The sequence below is a fragment of the Hippichthys cyanospilos genome, chromosome 1 (assembly GCF_059441005.1).
Source record: "Hippichthys cyanospilos isolate Australia breed blue-spotted pipefish chromosome 1, RoL_Hcya_1.0, whole genome shotgun sequence".
NCBI lineage: Eukaryota > Metazoa > Chordata > Actinopteri > Syngnathiformes > Syngnathidae > Hippichthys > Hippichthys cyanospilos.
The window spans coordinates 869,035-884,663 of NC_142369.1; the positions used below are offsets into that span (position 1 = coordinate 869,035).

The 15,629-nt window shown below is 45.6% G+C and overlaps 1 protein-coding gene across 2 annotated transcripts in view; it reads right to left on the reverse strand.

The window, feature by feature from the left end:
* The window catches only part of LOC148428509 (adhesion G protein-coupled receptor L3-like), a 136,961-nt gene that overhangs the window by 107,022 nt on the left and 14,310 nt on the right, over positions 1-15,629 (reverse strand). Inside the window, exon 2 of one of the 2 annotated variants that reach the window (XM_088439419.1) lies at positions 7,689-7,779. The gene's annotated coding sequence lies outside the window, so the exon portion shown is untranslated. The remainder of the gene's footprint in view (positions 1-7,688; positions 7,780-15,629) is intronic. The other variant, XM_088439506.1, reaches the window with a different exon arrangement.

A 15,629-nucleotide genomic window follows, 5' to 3' on the forward strand; every position in this document is an offset into this window, starting at 1 on the left:
GGAAACTCATCTGCCAATCATCTCCGTGGCATAGTTGGATGTGAGTGCGTGTGAGTGTGTGTGTGTGTGTGTGTGTGTGTGGGGGGGGGTGCAAATGAATTCCGTCAATGGCAGCACTAATAGAAAAAACACAAACTATTTTGCTTCAACAAATGACATTAAAATCAAGCCACGTTATGCTCACTAAGGCTATGCGCCTCATTATGACTTCTCGCACTGCCAGCATCGTCACTAAGGTGCTGCTCTGCTATTGGTCGGCGTCACGCCAGATATGCCAAAGACTCCATCTCCTGATATCGAATTTTTTGTGCCTTTTAGTGCCGAAATCAAAGTTGAATTTGTTCGCCAAAGCCGAAGACAAACAAGAAGGCGCGTGACAAGACGTACGAAGCAGGCGCGTGACAAGACGTACGAAGAAGGCGCGTGCGTCGTTGGCCTGGCTGGGGAATACGGCCGTAACTAGCTCAAGTCACGTCGATCCAAAGCTCAATAAAACAACATCCTTCCTTTCTATATTTTTTAGTTAGGATGGTATTTAATTATACACATGTATATTATATATAAGTAGTACTCACTATCCTACTTTGCTACTCATTTTTAATATGTCTATAAGCTATTGATATTTTGCGCCCATTGGCTAATTAGCCTCGGTTTCTAATACCCGCCAAACTACGATCTGGCCTCACCATCCCAACTCCGGAACGGATTAATTTGGGATCCCAACTCCGGAACGGATTAATTCGGTAAGGCGGGCGTCCACTGTACGCTACGCAAGTATCTGCTCCGCGTCTTACTATGGCCGCGCATCTCCCCGACAAAATCTCGTCTCCATTTTGTTTGTCTGCAAGCGCGTGCTTTGGACACATTTCCTGATGGGGCACTTGAAGAAAGCGGAATTTACAGCAAGCGGTGAACGATGTCGCCGGCGCGCATCTGCTCGTCCGCCGGAAGCTGTCGGAAGCAAGCGCGGCGGGTTGGGCGAGCCGGGCAGATGGCGCGCGGCGCAATTAGGCCCCCGCCAACACCTCTCAATCAATCTCCCGGACGCCAAACATTTGTCCGCTCGGGCAAACGCGCCGCTCCGCCTCTTTGTGTGAACTTCACTGGAGGCCGGCGCAAGTGTTTCATTCGCACCCAATTATTGTCAAAGGGATGCTATTACACACCCAAAAACAAAACAACAACAAAACAGACCGCAAGGGGCTGTCTTTGAGCTCCGCTTGTCTCACGTAGCCCGCTTGACAAAAGCGAGGAAACGCGATCGGGCGTAAGCCAAAGCGCCCGGGCGGATTGGACGAGTCCGACTTTGAGTCCCCGCTGCCGATCGGAAACTACCGCATTTGATATATTTCTTATGTGTGCTTTGCCTCCTTTTTATTTGTTGCAGAGCACTGATTCTTTTTTTTTCTGATAGCATCCACTTTTGCATTTCATTTCCTTTTATTTTGCCTATCTCTACGATCGTGGCTTCTTAAACCTGTTGCACAAGGACCTCAGAAAAAAAAGGGTGTAAAGATCGTTAACGACTGTCAAGTCAATTCAAAGGAATGCTACATGTATTTAGCCTTTTTTAGCAGTACAAAGTTCATATTCGACCGATAGTTACTTTCATAACTAAATCATTTTAACGCACAAGTAAGCCTTGGGGCACCTTAACATTTGATGAATGTTTAAACCCTTAAGAACCATAAATGGACCCCATTATAAAAGTGGTGGAAAAAAAAAATAATACAATATTATGGTTTGTTTGTTTTTTTAGTGTTTTCTGGACTCATAAATTATGTCTTTACGATAGAATGAGTTAGTAAGTCACCTAAATAAAAAAACCATCGAAAATGTACATAAAACAATGTAGGGACGTAGCGGGAGAGGCCCGGGTAATATTTGTCGATGGGCTAGATTGGAGCGGCCCTTTGGGAATTTGGGGAAATTCCCAACGGCCACCACACCCCCGAAGCCAAGCGAACGCGACGCGGTCGGAACGATTAGAGCGCGTTCGTCTCCGGCGCAAAATAAAGCAGGTGCGAGTCCAACAAAAGCGGCCCGTCATCGGGAGCTCACGCCGCATAGCTATCGGCGCAACGTTTTTCCGGCGTCAATGAGATTAGCCGTGTGTACTCTCCACGGAGCGTGTACACATCGGGGGGGTTAACAGCCCCCGACGGGAAGACAAAAGCCGGCGCCGGTGACTAAATGTTTGCACGGGACGGATCGGCCGTGCCCCGCGCGCGTCCCAACACCTGCATTGTGGGAAAACGCGCTTTTTTCCGGGAGGGAATTAGCGGGATTGTGACGAATGAACGAGAGCGACGTGAGCATAACCCCCGCCGGCAATATAGCGCTTATCTGCCGACTTTTGTTGCACAAAGGACCCGATAAGCTCGGCGGGAGGAGGGACGGCGAACAGAAGCGAGCCGCCCCGGCCCGGGTCGAGACGGCATAGCTGAGGAGCTGCGTCATATTTCTTATGAACTCGTTCAATCCCAAAGACTTAGTTTTTCATCTTTTTTAGTATGTTGAGCAGGTGACTGTTATCATTTTAAAGCGGTGGTTTTCGTGGGGGTACTTGAAGGGACTCCAGGGGGTACTCCAGATTTTTAAAACAACATGCAAAAAAAAAATTGAAATCATGAAATGTTTTAGGAAAATATACGTTCTTGAAACACATTACTTTAGTACTTAATTATCTAAAGTAATTACTTTAGGCACCTATTTTAACTAAATAGCTACTACAATAATCATACTTTTGTCATACTTTAGGCAATCAATCACTAAAGTAATAATCAATGATTTTAGTACTTTATAACCTAAAGTAATTCATTCCTTTTAGTCCCTGAGTACTGAAATGAATTCATTACAAATCCCTGAGAAATCGATTACTTTTGTTCTAGGGCTGCACAATCATGTCCAAAATATTATTTTGATCAATATTGAAATCACAATTATTAATCACCGTTATTCATTCATTGAATGAATTCATTCGAATCAAGTGTTTGTACCGGCGAACTTCCCTAAGCGATAGTTCATCCGCCATGTTTTCCGCTCGGTAATGAAATTGTAGAAGGTAAGTGTTGCTGAAGAGCTGACCAGGCGCTTGCCAAAATGACGCCATTTGACACGTGGTGCGTCAAACGTAAAGCAAGCCTCGCTGCCGCCCTTCTTACAGCCGCTGCCGGATTTGCTCGTTTGCTATTTTCTAAGTTTAATGTAGTCTTAAGCTTGTGTTTGCCCCCTGGTGGTAGGATGACAAAGCGCTTGACTTGACATGTACAGTGGCCGGCTTTTTAAATGTTCAAATCGCCGAGGATCGTCTTAATTAATGGTGGCAGCCAATATCCACATCGCCATTAAAATTCAATTCATTGTGCAGCCCCATTTAGCACCCATACCAAAAAAAAAAAAAAACTTTTGGGTTGGATTACTGTATGTACTCTTGATCAATTACTTAATAACCGAAAGTAATTGATGACTTATGTCATGAATTCATTGAGTGTCAGCCATTTTTAGGCCCTTTTTAGCCAAGCACTTACGAAAAATATCAATAAGTACATGGGATTGAATATCCGGAGGTAAACGTAAAAACACCTCTTTGGCATCGAACGAATTCATGTCCTTATAATTCATAAATTGCGGCACGCCATTTTTATTTCTCCATGAGCCCTGAAATCCTTAGGGAACTACGTATCGGGCTAGCCCGCGAATAGTGAAAATCCAGAAAAAATCCAAAAGAGTGACTGCCAGCGTAAATCCCGACGCGAGCCAAATTCCTCCCGGCTGGTCACGTGACGGCGAGGCGCGGCGGAAAAGTCGTCCTGGGGCCCCGCTCCGGGCTTTGGCGTATTTACTTTAAATACGGCACCAAAGCGCAAGCTCGCTTGACTCGGCGGCGATGACGGAGAAGTGCTCAGGAAAAAAAAGAAAAAAAAAAGGCAACAGTGCATATTTCTGGCGAAAGGCAAAGTGTTAAGTTAGGCTACTCGGCGGGACGTTGATCATCGGGCCGCCTCGCTCTATATATTGATTAAACCATCCATCACTTAAACGCTACAAGACATTATTTCTAATTAAAAAGTAAGTCATAAATTGCACTCTTTATTGCCAGGCTGGGCTTGTAAATAAAACTCCGGGGGAGGGCGGAACCGGATTGCGGCTTCCCCTCACGTCCGCCGAACCAAAAAAAAAAAAAAAAAAAAACGGATATCAAGAAAAAAGCAAAAGCCTCCACCTTCGCTTTGCGACAAGATAAACACATGCAAATCAAATCAATGGTTTGAGCGGGTAGTTGTTTTTACAGATTTGGCAACAGGGAAATTAAACGAATATGGAAATGTGATGTAAAGGGCATCCGTGACTATGAGGTCACGTCAGCCAATCACAATCCTGGGGGAAGAATTTTCACAAATTGTCTGGAAATTTGAATTAATTCAATAAAAGCGTGCGCGCAAGGGTTACGGTCAGAATTCTTCACTTCTGCTTAATCCTGAGAATGAAATCAGTTCTGACTTGAAAACGACGATCCTGATAAGTCGTAACTCTATGCTGGGAGTGAGGAGATTTTTGTCGCAAATAGCAGAATAGCGTCAAGTCAAACTTCCCAATACACAGTAAAAAGATATCTTGAGAAGAAAACTTCCCAATACACAGTAAAAAGATATCTTGAGAAGAAAACTTCCCAATACACAGTAAAAAGATATCTTGAGAAGAAAGTCGGAAGAATCTTGACACATTTTCTTCACTGGCCCTAACATCGGTCTAAAAAAACCCAAAACAAAATCCAAAAAGAGGCTTGCAACGGCGCCTCGGGGATTCTTCCGGCAGAGGTAAACACATGCAAATCAATCATTTCCGCAGATGCTTGTTTTTACGGCTTCGGGAGCATGCGATGGAACAAACTTGGAAAATGTGGATTGGGACTGCGGGGACGTAAAAAAAAAAAAAAAAGGAGCTTGACGGTGATATATGATGACGAGGGAGGGGCTGGTGAAAAGGTACGCGCGTACCTTGGCCAACTCTCCTTTACCTGACAAACGAAGCTTTGGCGGGGCAAGACGGGACTAAAAGCCGGCTTCTTTTTTTTTTTAAACAGCGCCCGTCAAGTCCACCTCGCGGCAGAGGACACTTCACACCCGACAGCTTCTGATTATCGTCGGGCAGCAAACTGCCCCCCCCAATCGCGGCAGAGTGGCAGGCAATTTTTGGAGGGAAAGGATTTGGGATTTCTCGCCTTATAACTGGGACGGGGTGAAGGAAAATGAAGAATGTGTCACAGGCAAAGCAAAGCACGCACAATCATTATTCATCCGGCTTCAGCGGCCCCGCCGGACAGATTTTTGCCACTTACGAACGACGGATGGGCTCAGAGCGCGCGAAAAGACTCTTTGTGCGCCGCCGCTAAGTCTGTCCGCTTTACTGTATCGCTAACCAAAACAGCAGCAAATAGCCAAGCGGTCAGTCCCAAAAAGCTCGCATATTGTAGATTTAGCAGAGGCGTTTGAAAAGCAATCTTCTGAAGCCGCGCTCACTCGGTTGCCTCTGACGTGAGTCAAGCTCCCATCCCTAAAACAAACAGCGAATCTCACAATTTTCTTTGAAGCCCCAATTTCGGTTCTGTACTTGCCCCCGTCCCAAAGTTGACTTGGCGAAAAGCAATCGTAAACCCGCCCAAAACTCCCGAGACCGCACGGGCGAGAAGGCGCGCGGAAGCCGCCATTTCCGTTTGTAGTCGGCGCTTTGCTTCAGCGTGGCCCCAAACTCATCCAATCAAATCAAAAGAAAGGCTAAAGACGAAGAATAAAGTCCGATAAAAAAAGAATAAAGAGAGACCCTCATCACCCTGTGACGACATTCAAATTTGCCTCGTGTTATTCTAAAGCTCGGCCGTTTGTTTTCTGGTTTGGATAATTGCCCGGCTGTCTGCAAATCATGCAAAGCGGGCAAAGCGGGCGCTTTGCACGGAAAGAGAAAGCTTTCAAATCTTCGCTCGTTTCAACGGCGTCCGGCCGTTTGGGTTACCCGAGCGACGGCGGCCGGCCGGCCGGCCGGCCGGCAAGCCCCGCCCCCATCCCCCATCCCCCATCCCCCATGCCCCCTCCCCCGTCGCACGGATACCGGGTAGAGCGTCGCAAACCTTCTAAGTGGGCGCCTTCCTCTGAAGGCACACGGCGCTTAATGAAGAGCAACGCGTAAAGTGGCGTCGCCTTGACGACAACAGCCAGATGAAATTACGCGGGAGTTTGCGTGTGCTTTTATCCTGAAGAGCAAACTGTTTGTAATGGCCGGAAGCGCGCCGTTAACGTTGGAAAATATTGACCTGGGCCATATTTTGCCCACGCCCGCCTAACACCGGCGGGAACGTAACGACGTCAGGTCGTTTCGGAGGAAGGTCGCGTTAGGGAAAAGCACATTTTAGCATAAAAAAATCATTTTTATCCTTTGGCTATTGAGTCAGCACGAACGTGGCAGATGAGTCAAAAAGAACCCAAATTGGGTCAGAAAGGGACTGAGCAACTTTTTGCTTTAGAAGAACCCAAACTAAAAATATTTGGTAAAAAAGAACCCGACTTGAACATGAGATTCACTACATGGGCCAATGTGCTTCAATCTTTTTTTTTTTTTTTTTTTGTCCAAACCTTTGATATTTAATCAACGTCATTTCACCCCAGAGGAAAGCGTCGACAGAAGGCAATAGGAGCTGAAATTTCACCCCGATGGTGACAGCATGTCAAAGTTCAACATGGAAGGACAAAGGTGCAAATATTTTCAGGTGTCGGGCGTATTTAACCCTCGTTCATTTTTTTTTTTGTCCAATGCTTTGATTTTTGCATCCGAGTCATTTCACATCAAAGGGAAAGCATTGAAAGGAGACGCCGGGAAGCTGAAATTTCACCCATGTCAACTATCACACTACCGGGAGTGTGCCTTCCCTTTGGCATTCAAGTGGAAGAAAACGACCCAAAAATGATCAAAATCTAGCACAAAGGTTAGGGTGCAAAAAAAAAAAAGTCTAATGAATTACACTGCCATTGCGTAGTACGGCACCTCTTACCAAAGTTAGCCGCAAGCTGCCAAGCCCAAAAATGTGTAGGAATTGTCGTAGAATTCTAACCAAGGAAAAACATGCGTACTTTAAAAAATGTTCTTTCTTTTTATGGGCGCCCGAGTTGGGCGGGGCGGGCGCAGCGTGACATGTTGAAAAACCCGGAGCAGATTTACGGCGCCCTGCTGCTTTGGCTTTTATTCCGATGTTTTATTTTCACCTTGCGCCTAATGTCATTACTCCTGCGTCAGCAACATTTACCGCCCTCGCTCATTTCTTTTTTTTTGGGGGGGGGGGGGGGGGGGGGGGGGGGGATGCAAATGAATTCACACGTCCTAATACGGGATTACCCCGGAATGCGTCCGCAGCCGAGCGTGGGTTGCCCCCCCCCCCGCCCCGAGCCGCGGTCCCCCGCGCTGTCGTGAAAACACAATACGAGCCCCCGCCGACTTATCAAAAGAGCTGATATGGCACTTTCGCCCCCGGTGCCGGTTTTTATGCCTCGTTCCCGTTGAATACGGCGTCGTAAAAAAAACAGGCATAAAACCACAATGGAGGGCTGGGGGAGCAATGTAAACAACGTATGCGGCTCAAATATGCACGGCCGCCGGGGAAAGCCGGGAGAATGATGGCACGGCCTGTTGGGGCCTACCTAATGAAGTGAACGCCAGCCCTACCTGGCCAAATTCTTGGCGCCTCACTCGCCTGTCGCCGCCATCCGCGTCACGAAGCGGCCGTCCGTCCTAAAAAGTCCGCAAACACAAAGAAATACTTTTCAAACGGCAATTTTACACGGCGGGCTTTGAGTGGAAAGTTTAGAAAGGCCCTCGGATGTTAGGATGGCCCAGCTGGGCCCAGATGGGTCAAAAAAGGCCAGGGAAATGAGCGGGTGGGTTTGAGCAAACCGTCTGGCTTGTTTTACGCCAAAGACTTCAGTTCTTCAGGTGGTCTTGTAGAACTCACCCATTTTCAGGAGGCGTTTTGTGCAAAGCAACCCATCTCAATCAAATGGACCTTTTTTTTCATCCAGAATAATAGAGTGACAAATGATCCAAAACGAAGAAAACAGTTTGGTTAAAATCATCCAATTATGGGTCAAAAAAAGGATTGACCCAATACTTTGGTGACCCGAGGTTTTTGCCTTGTTTTATACAGAGCACCCTAATATTCTAGGTTGCCGTGTATTTTTTAATTCATTTTTAACTCATTCAATGCCATGGACGTAGTTTCACGTTTTTTGTTTTTTTTTTTTTACAGTCCGGACATTGAATCCCATATTCTTAAGTGTTGAATTGATACGATATGTAAGATTGAGACCAGTGCTTCTCAACCCTGCTCCAGTGATGTACCCCCTTTTCAGCCAAGGACCCCTGAACCAGCGCAAAGCGTTTTTGTGTTGAAAAAAAAAGTCTCAAAACACGCCATCAGTGTCTGATGTATTCATCTTTAGACCCTTTCAAACTTCATTTTTATTAGTCCAAAAAATAATAATAAAGTGTCTTCCTGACTATAGAAGAAATCGCTGATAATAACGTCATTATTAATACTTACTTTTCCGCAAAAAAATAACCAATCTAAAGTGTTAGGCCTGTTGTATTTGTGCGTGTGAGAAACGAATTGTGGGTATTTTACATTCTCTTGTTGATTGGTCAGTGGCGGTGCCTTGCCCCGCCCCCTTCTGTCCAAGCCTCATATTGTCAGGTTCGACGGTTAAACAAACATAAAAGAGTGTATTTTTTGGTGGCGAAACGGTCTGCCGTGGCGGTTTTGTCGCCGGTGATGGGATCAAACGATCAAAAGTGTCTTTTTGTAACCGGGGGCTCATTTTTGTCAACAATTACGACGGACGTCTTCATAAAGGCGCGGCTGTTCCGGCGGCCGCTTTTTCCCGTGTGATTTACGCACGCTCGGCGATGGGCCTGAGCGACAAAGAGCTTGTTTTTAAAGTGCATTAGCGCCACGCTGTAAATATCCCCAAGCACATATTAGCATTTTAATGGCGGCCATCCATACTCCCCTCACTCTTTTTGCGTTAGCCCGTCCTGCTGTTGTCATGCGCATTTCGGATGAACGACCCATCGTCTTGAAAAGACGCGCGGCAGCTGTAAATATGACCTTTTCCTTTTTTAAGCTGCAAAATTCTTCAGCAAAGGGATTTTTCAGTCCTGTATGTTTCAATGAATTCGTGCGAGGAATTAAATGGGCGGCAGACTAGCGATGGTTTTTTCTCGGATGATGACTAGTCATCAAAGACGTCAATCTGTTTTATTCATTTTCAGAAAAAGCGTCGAAAAGAAAAAAACTCTCCGACTCTTATTTGTTGACATATATTTATGAACAACTATTCAGGAAAGCATCTTTTTTTTTTTGACCCTATACATCACAAATGTGGAACTCCAGTCCTGGAGGGCCGGTATCCTGCAGATTTTCAAAAACTCTCTCTCTAAAACAAAACTGATTCAAATGATTAGGATCGTTTTCAAGCTCCCGTAGAGCTAGCTAATCCTTTCAATCAGGTGTGTTGAGGAGAGAAAAACGAAAAACAAGCAGGATACCGGCCATCGAGGATTGGAGTTGGACACCTATGAGGTATCTATTTTGTAAAACCCTAACAAAGAGCTTTGGTGAAGTCCAAGCAATAGCAGCATGGCTTACAAAGTTTAAAGATATCAATAAATAGCTCCCTATTGTTCACAAAAAGCTTCAACAGGTAAAAAGCTTCTTATAATTTTCTACAGTAGATATTAGTATTCATTTTTATTAATAATAATAATAATGAACAAAAGTTAAATTTCACAGATATTTCTTCTCATTATATTTTGAAGATCCATATCTTTGTTGTAAAAATTCCAAAGGACATTAATTATACATATATATATATATATATATATATATATATATATATATATATATATATATATATATATATATATATATATATATATATATATATGTGTGTGTGTGCTCAAATGCACTTTTTAAAGCCAAGATGAAATGTAAACACGCATAGTTAATAATTCCAACTCCAGTGTGAATCATCTACCAACAAGTTTGACTTCAGTGACCTGAAAAAACAAAAGGCCGGCTCGCACAAGAAAGAAAGTATGTTTTTTCGAAAGAAAAAGAAAAAAAGAGTGTGGGTGTGTATTTATCCTCTGCAGCGTAGCAGAAAATGTACAAAAAGCGCCATTGACACGCTCAATAGTCTAAAAGCCTTTTCCGCATCAAGGACGCGGCGGCGTAGTCAAACTATCGAGATGAAAAGAAGCAGAACTATTCAAGCAAATACTCATATTGCCTACGGGCCAAAGTTACAAAGATTCCTTTTTGGGGGAGGGCCCGATGGCGAGCCTCCCGTCAGGAAACTCAAGAGACGGGAAAACATAGCTACCGGAAAGCGGCGGCGGGGAGCCTGCGCCGCCGCCCTCCACCAAAGCGTTTAGCCGGCCGTGAGCGCCCAAAGCTCATCGGGGTGCGCCTTATTTCAGCGGCCCGTTGGAAAAGGCGCCGAGAGCCGGGTGGCGGCAGGCCGATGCCGTGACGAGAGCGGGGGAGGGGGGGGGGGGGCAGCGTAAGCCGGAGCGAGCCGCACGCCTGCGCGGTGAGTGGGGGCGACCGTGCCTGACAAAAGGCGCTAATGGGCCAAATGACGCAAGGTTGGCGAGGCCGCGCCGTCCGTAAATGACAGCTTGCCGTCATTTCCAGCATGATAACGGCAAAAAAATTGCTGGGGAGAACACAAAACACAAAACAGGTCAAAAAAGCCTTTGGGGATACATAGAAGGGATAGATGGATGCTTTTACTTTTAGGGATGATTATGGTGGGATCATAGCAGTTATTTGGAGCCCAGCGCATTTTCCGCGCTGTAAGGCACACCTAAAAAAGCTCACAGTGCGCCTTATCATCCGGTGCGCCTTATATATCGATCATTGCGGCACTCAAGCACTCTTTTTTTATTAGAAGTCAAATCAAGTACTATGGCATCCTACCACTAGGGGGCAATGTTTCCCACGTTTGCGTGACAAAAGCTTTTCTTTTGCACAATAGAGTTTTGAGAACGACAAGATTTTTGGCAGCAAGAGTTTTTCCACCCTTGTCTGTTTTGATACAGATGCTTGTTCAAGATTTTGTGCAAAACAATAAATGAAAGCATGTGTAATTCCTGCCGACATATCAACGTCGGCACGGGACAGCACATTGGCTGCGATTTCGGTATTCTATCGTAGTGAAAAAACGATATGGGGACCCCTGACTATATTCTCGTTAAATCGATCATCCCACAGCTACATCTCATAAACGTGAGATGGACCTCTCACATGAGGACCTTCTTCCTTTTATTCCCCCATAAAGCCCCGCCACTTCATTTTTTGCCAAAGTACGACTTTCTCGTCGGGAAATTGGGACGCTCTCGGGAGCCGAGGGCTTATGACAAAAACGCGAGGCGTTTATCCGAGCGGCGGGATATTGCTACGCGAGTCACATTTGTCTTTATTTGGAATACGTGCATACGCCGAGCACTGCGATCAACCTTGTAGGCCAACATGAAAGTCAATAGAGGGGAAAATTGCACGGGTGACACGAGTGGGACTCCAAGCGGGGGATGGGCGGCGCGACGGGCGCGCGTGCAACGGAGACAGTTAGCGTTCCAATTTTTAGCCGCGTTTGTTCCGCCTAAGGTCAGCGGCCAAGGCCGCGGAGATACGGGCGGAGTCGGGGGAGGATGCGCTCACTCCACATGAGTGGCGCGAGACGAGGATTAGCGCGCTCGGGCCGGTGAGTCATGTAAGTGCTCTCCGCATGCGGAATTACGCGCACGCGCAACTGATTAAAAGCAAATAAAGTCTGGAAGCGAAGACTTTTAAGACTGAGCCAGACAAATGTCAGAAAACACAGACGGGCGGCGATATCGCTCGAAAAATTAACTCGCGGAACAACGGAGTTGTCATTTATTGGGAATTTGACAAGAGAACAGGGTACAGTTGGAATATTACAAGAAAAAAGTACAATCCATCCAATAATAAGGCAGACTTTTACATGAAAATATCACTGGGAATTTTTTTTGCTAATAACAGACTTTATTTGTCATAGACCACAGCCAATTAAAACACATGGTGTGTGTTCGGAAAATGACAACATTACACGACTACTAGTGGCATTTCTACACTATGTATCGAGTAACATACTGTTGTGGTTATGGGGGGGAGGGGGGGGGGGGGGCGAGACGAGACGAGCCTGCGAGGCAATCTTTGCATGCGCGTAGCTGCGAATGCTGAAAATGACGTCACGACGCCAAATAGCTTCTCCTAATTCAAAGTATGGATATAACTGCTTCCTCATTGGATCAAACTACCTCGTTACTCTTCCGTGGATCGTCATCTTCAAACCCAGTCCAAATTGTTTGAAATGGAGCTTTCAACAAGTGCTTTGATGAAGCTTTTTTTTTACCAACTGATGACTGCGGCGAGATCAGAAAATGGAAAGTTGCCCCTTTGCAATTTTTCTCCCTCTACCTGCTGATATCCATGCGCGCCACTGCTCTCGCATTTTTGTCTTGAACGGACGGGCCAAGTCGTCTTTTCCTTTTCATAATGCGTCAAAGTCTGACGGGAAAAAAAAGAGCCGTGCCGTGCAGTCTCGTTGTCGACAACAATTAGGCACATTTTTTCCCGATGCTCTGTGCAAGCAATCGAACTAGGAGAAGAATACTCATATATATATATATATATATATATATATATATATATATATATATATATATATATATATATAAATATATATATATATAAATATATATAAAGGAAAAAAACAAGACTTAGTCATTGAATAATGACCGCTAAAAATCATGAAAGTTAAGACTTTCTTTTGTAAAAACAACAATATACCCAAAAGAAGAGGAATAGATATGAGCCAGACAGTGACTGCGAGGCTTGAATAAGTCAATATTTTGTCATTTTAGTAGCCATGAATCAGGGACAACAGCGTGCATTAGCCATAAAAATGTTGTATGAAAACGGTGATAGTTGGACAGCGGCGCAGAGGGAGTTCCCACGTTTTTACAACGGAATGGTGCTGCTCCATCAAAACACGCAATGAAATAACATTTTTAAAAAATGCAATAAAATGTCGGATTAATCATTTTGAAGAGGATGGCCCCACCCGAAAGAAAAAAAACAACAGGACGACTAAAATGTGCTCATACTGCACGGAATAACAACAGTGTACGTGCGTCTGTCTTACAGAGTCCATGTCGTTCAGTTTGTAAGTTTAAAAATGTTTAAAAACCTTTTTTTTATTTTATGTTTAATTTTCTACAGCAGATTTCCAGAATGCATTCGAACAAGAGGCAACATCTACAGGATGTCATTTTTGAAATGAAATGTTAGTCATTTATATTCACGATGTTTCAATGATTATTAGATGGCATATTTTTCTTTCATCACAGTTTTTCAGGTCACCCCGTGCTACACTTCGCTCCTCCCCCGGGGGTCCCGCCATATCTCGGTGGTCTCCTCCTGTGCCTGAATAGCCGCATTGTGCCGTTGTCCTTTCCCAATTTGGGGACCTTTCTCGCCCTCCGCGCACACCTGTCAAGCCATGTCCTTGGCGCCCGGGCTCCCCACCCGCCCGCCCGCCCGCAACACACACGCTTATTGAAGCCGCGCTCCCCGGCGCTCGCGCACCCCGATAGACTCAAATAAACAAAGGTACAAGGAGCTTTATTGGAAACACGCGCCGAAGGGACACGCCCATCGCCGAGGTTGCCGTCCTCTGAACTTGCCGGGGGTCAAGTTGCATACTTGTCGGGGCGGGGGGGGGGCATGCGAGGCGGGAGCGCCACGCACAAACTCACCGGCGGAAAACACAATTCAGAAGTCATAACTGGAGCCAGACCTTAAATCATTTGCAGCTTGGCTACCTTGTCGGGGGGGCCAAGGAGAAACTAAAACCTCCCTCAAATAGACACCGTAGGGGTATGCCTGGAGAAGATCTCCAATCAAACAACCACGCCGATAGAAGGAAAAACCACTGCTTGAACTCATTTCGTTCAATTAGTGGGGGCCAAAAGAAGCTGAAAACGGAGAGGAACAGAAAAGGAACATAAGGAAAACCTCCTCATTTTATTGGACTAAGGTCGCATTTCACAACCAAATAAAACTAAACCTTAACATCGTGTAGTGCTTCTCAAATAGATTTTTCCAAGCCCACCCAAGGAAAAAGAAAACTTTGCGCCCCACCCCCACCACTCCCACACTCCACGAGCCAACTATAAATAAGAACCCACACCTGTATACTTTTTAACATTAGCAAAAGAAAAACGCAATATAAATCAGCTTTCAACAACTGTTCATTATTTTTTTTCAGAGTTTGTAAGGGTTACAGCTTAGTCTAAAACTGAAAAAAAAAAGTGCATCAAAGTCCCTGAAAAAAAACAAAACAATGAAACTTCTCTTTTTGTTGCAATTACACTTTACATGAAAAACAAAGTCTTTCCCTGGAGTCCTAAACCCGAACGGAAACCTACACCCACAAACCTAGGTCAAAGTCAAACGTAAAGTGCAAAACGTCCGACGCGTAGAAGAGCGACTTACCGAAAGATCATTTCGAAGACAAATAACGGCAGCGTGAAGATTACAGAGCCTTCCCTCGAGACATTCCTCAAAGAACAATAAGGCGCCAACCTCTTTGTTGAAACCAAATAAGCAATCGTGCCAAGACCCTGATTAATTATACATGCATTGTGGATAGTAGTACGTACGTAATGATGTCGCTGGTTGGACTCTAACCTTTAAACCGCTTTACTGGCTCGCAAGCTGAAGCCGCCACGTCCATTTCCGCATAACCTTCACCCACATATGCCGTCTGTCTTGTCCCGTACGCCGGGGCGCGGCGCCGGCGAAACCTCCGAGCCCCAAGGCTATCTGTCCACTAAATCGTGTTTGTAGATTCATATTAAACGCGCAGCCCCGAGGAGAAGTCGGCGCCGCGACGAGGAACGATAGGCATCGACGTAACGCGGGAAGTCTGCGCCGCATTACCGTACCAGCAGCATCTGCTTTGGGGTGACCGGGCCAATGGCGTTTGCTTGGAGGAAAACACCAGACCAAAGATCCGGATAGCAATAAACAGCCCGCGTCAGTCAATCCGGTCGTTGCCTTTGTCGATTTTCAACCATTTTTTGAAAGCGGTTTCGCGGATGGGTTCCACCGAGGTTAAATTTCATCTGAGGTTAGCTCTGATCAGTAGGGCTGCGGGTGTCGACCCAAGTATCAATACAATCGACGGGAAAGTCGGTATTGCTATCGCGTCGGTCGAAATCGGCCGGTATGGCCTTTTACCAAGTGTTTATTCATTTGGGTTTGTCATCCGTCCCTCGCGTAATCCCTCGAGTGCTGACACACTTGCCGGCCGCTTCGCTAACCGTCAATAATAGAGATGCACCCGTACGGGTTTTTCAGACCGATGCCCGTGATTAGCAGTGGAGGAAGCCCGTCGCCGATATTTGGGGCCGATATTCACACGCAGTAAAAAATCGGCGTCAAATTGAATGATGCAAACACTGAAGTTGGTTGAAATGCCTAAGGCATGTTTATT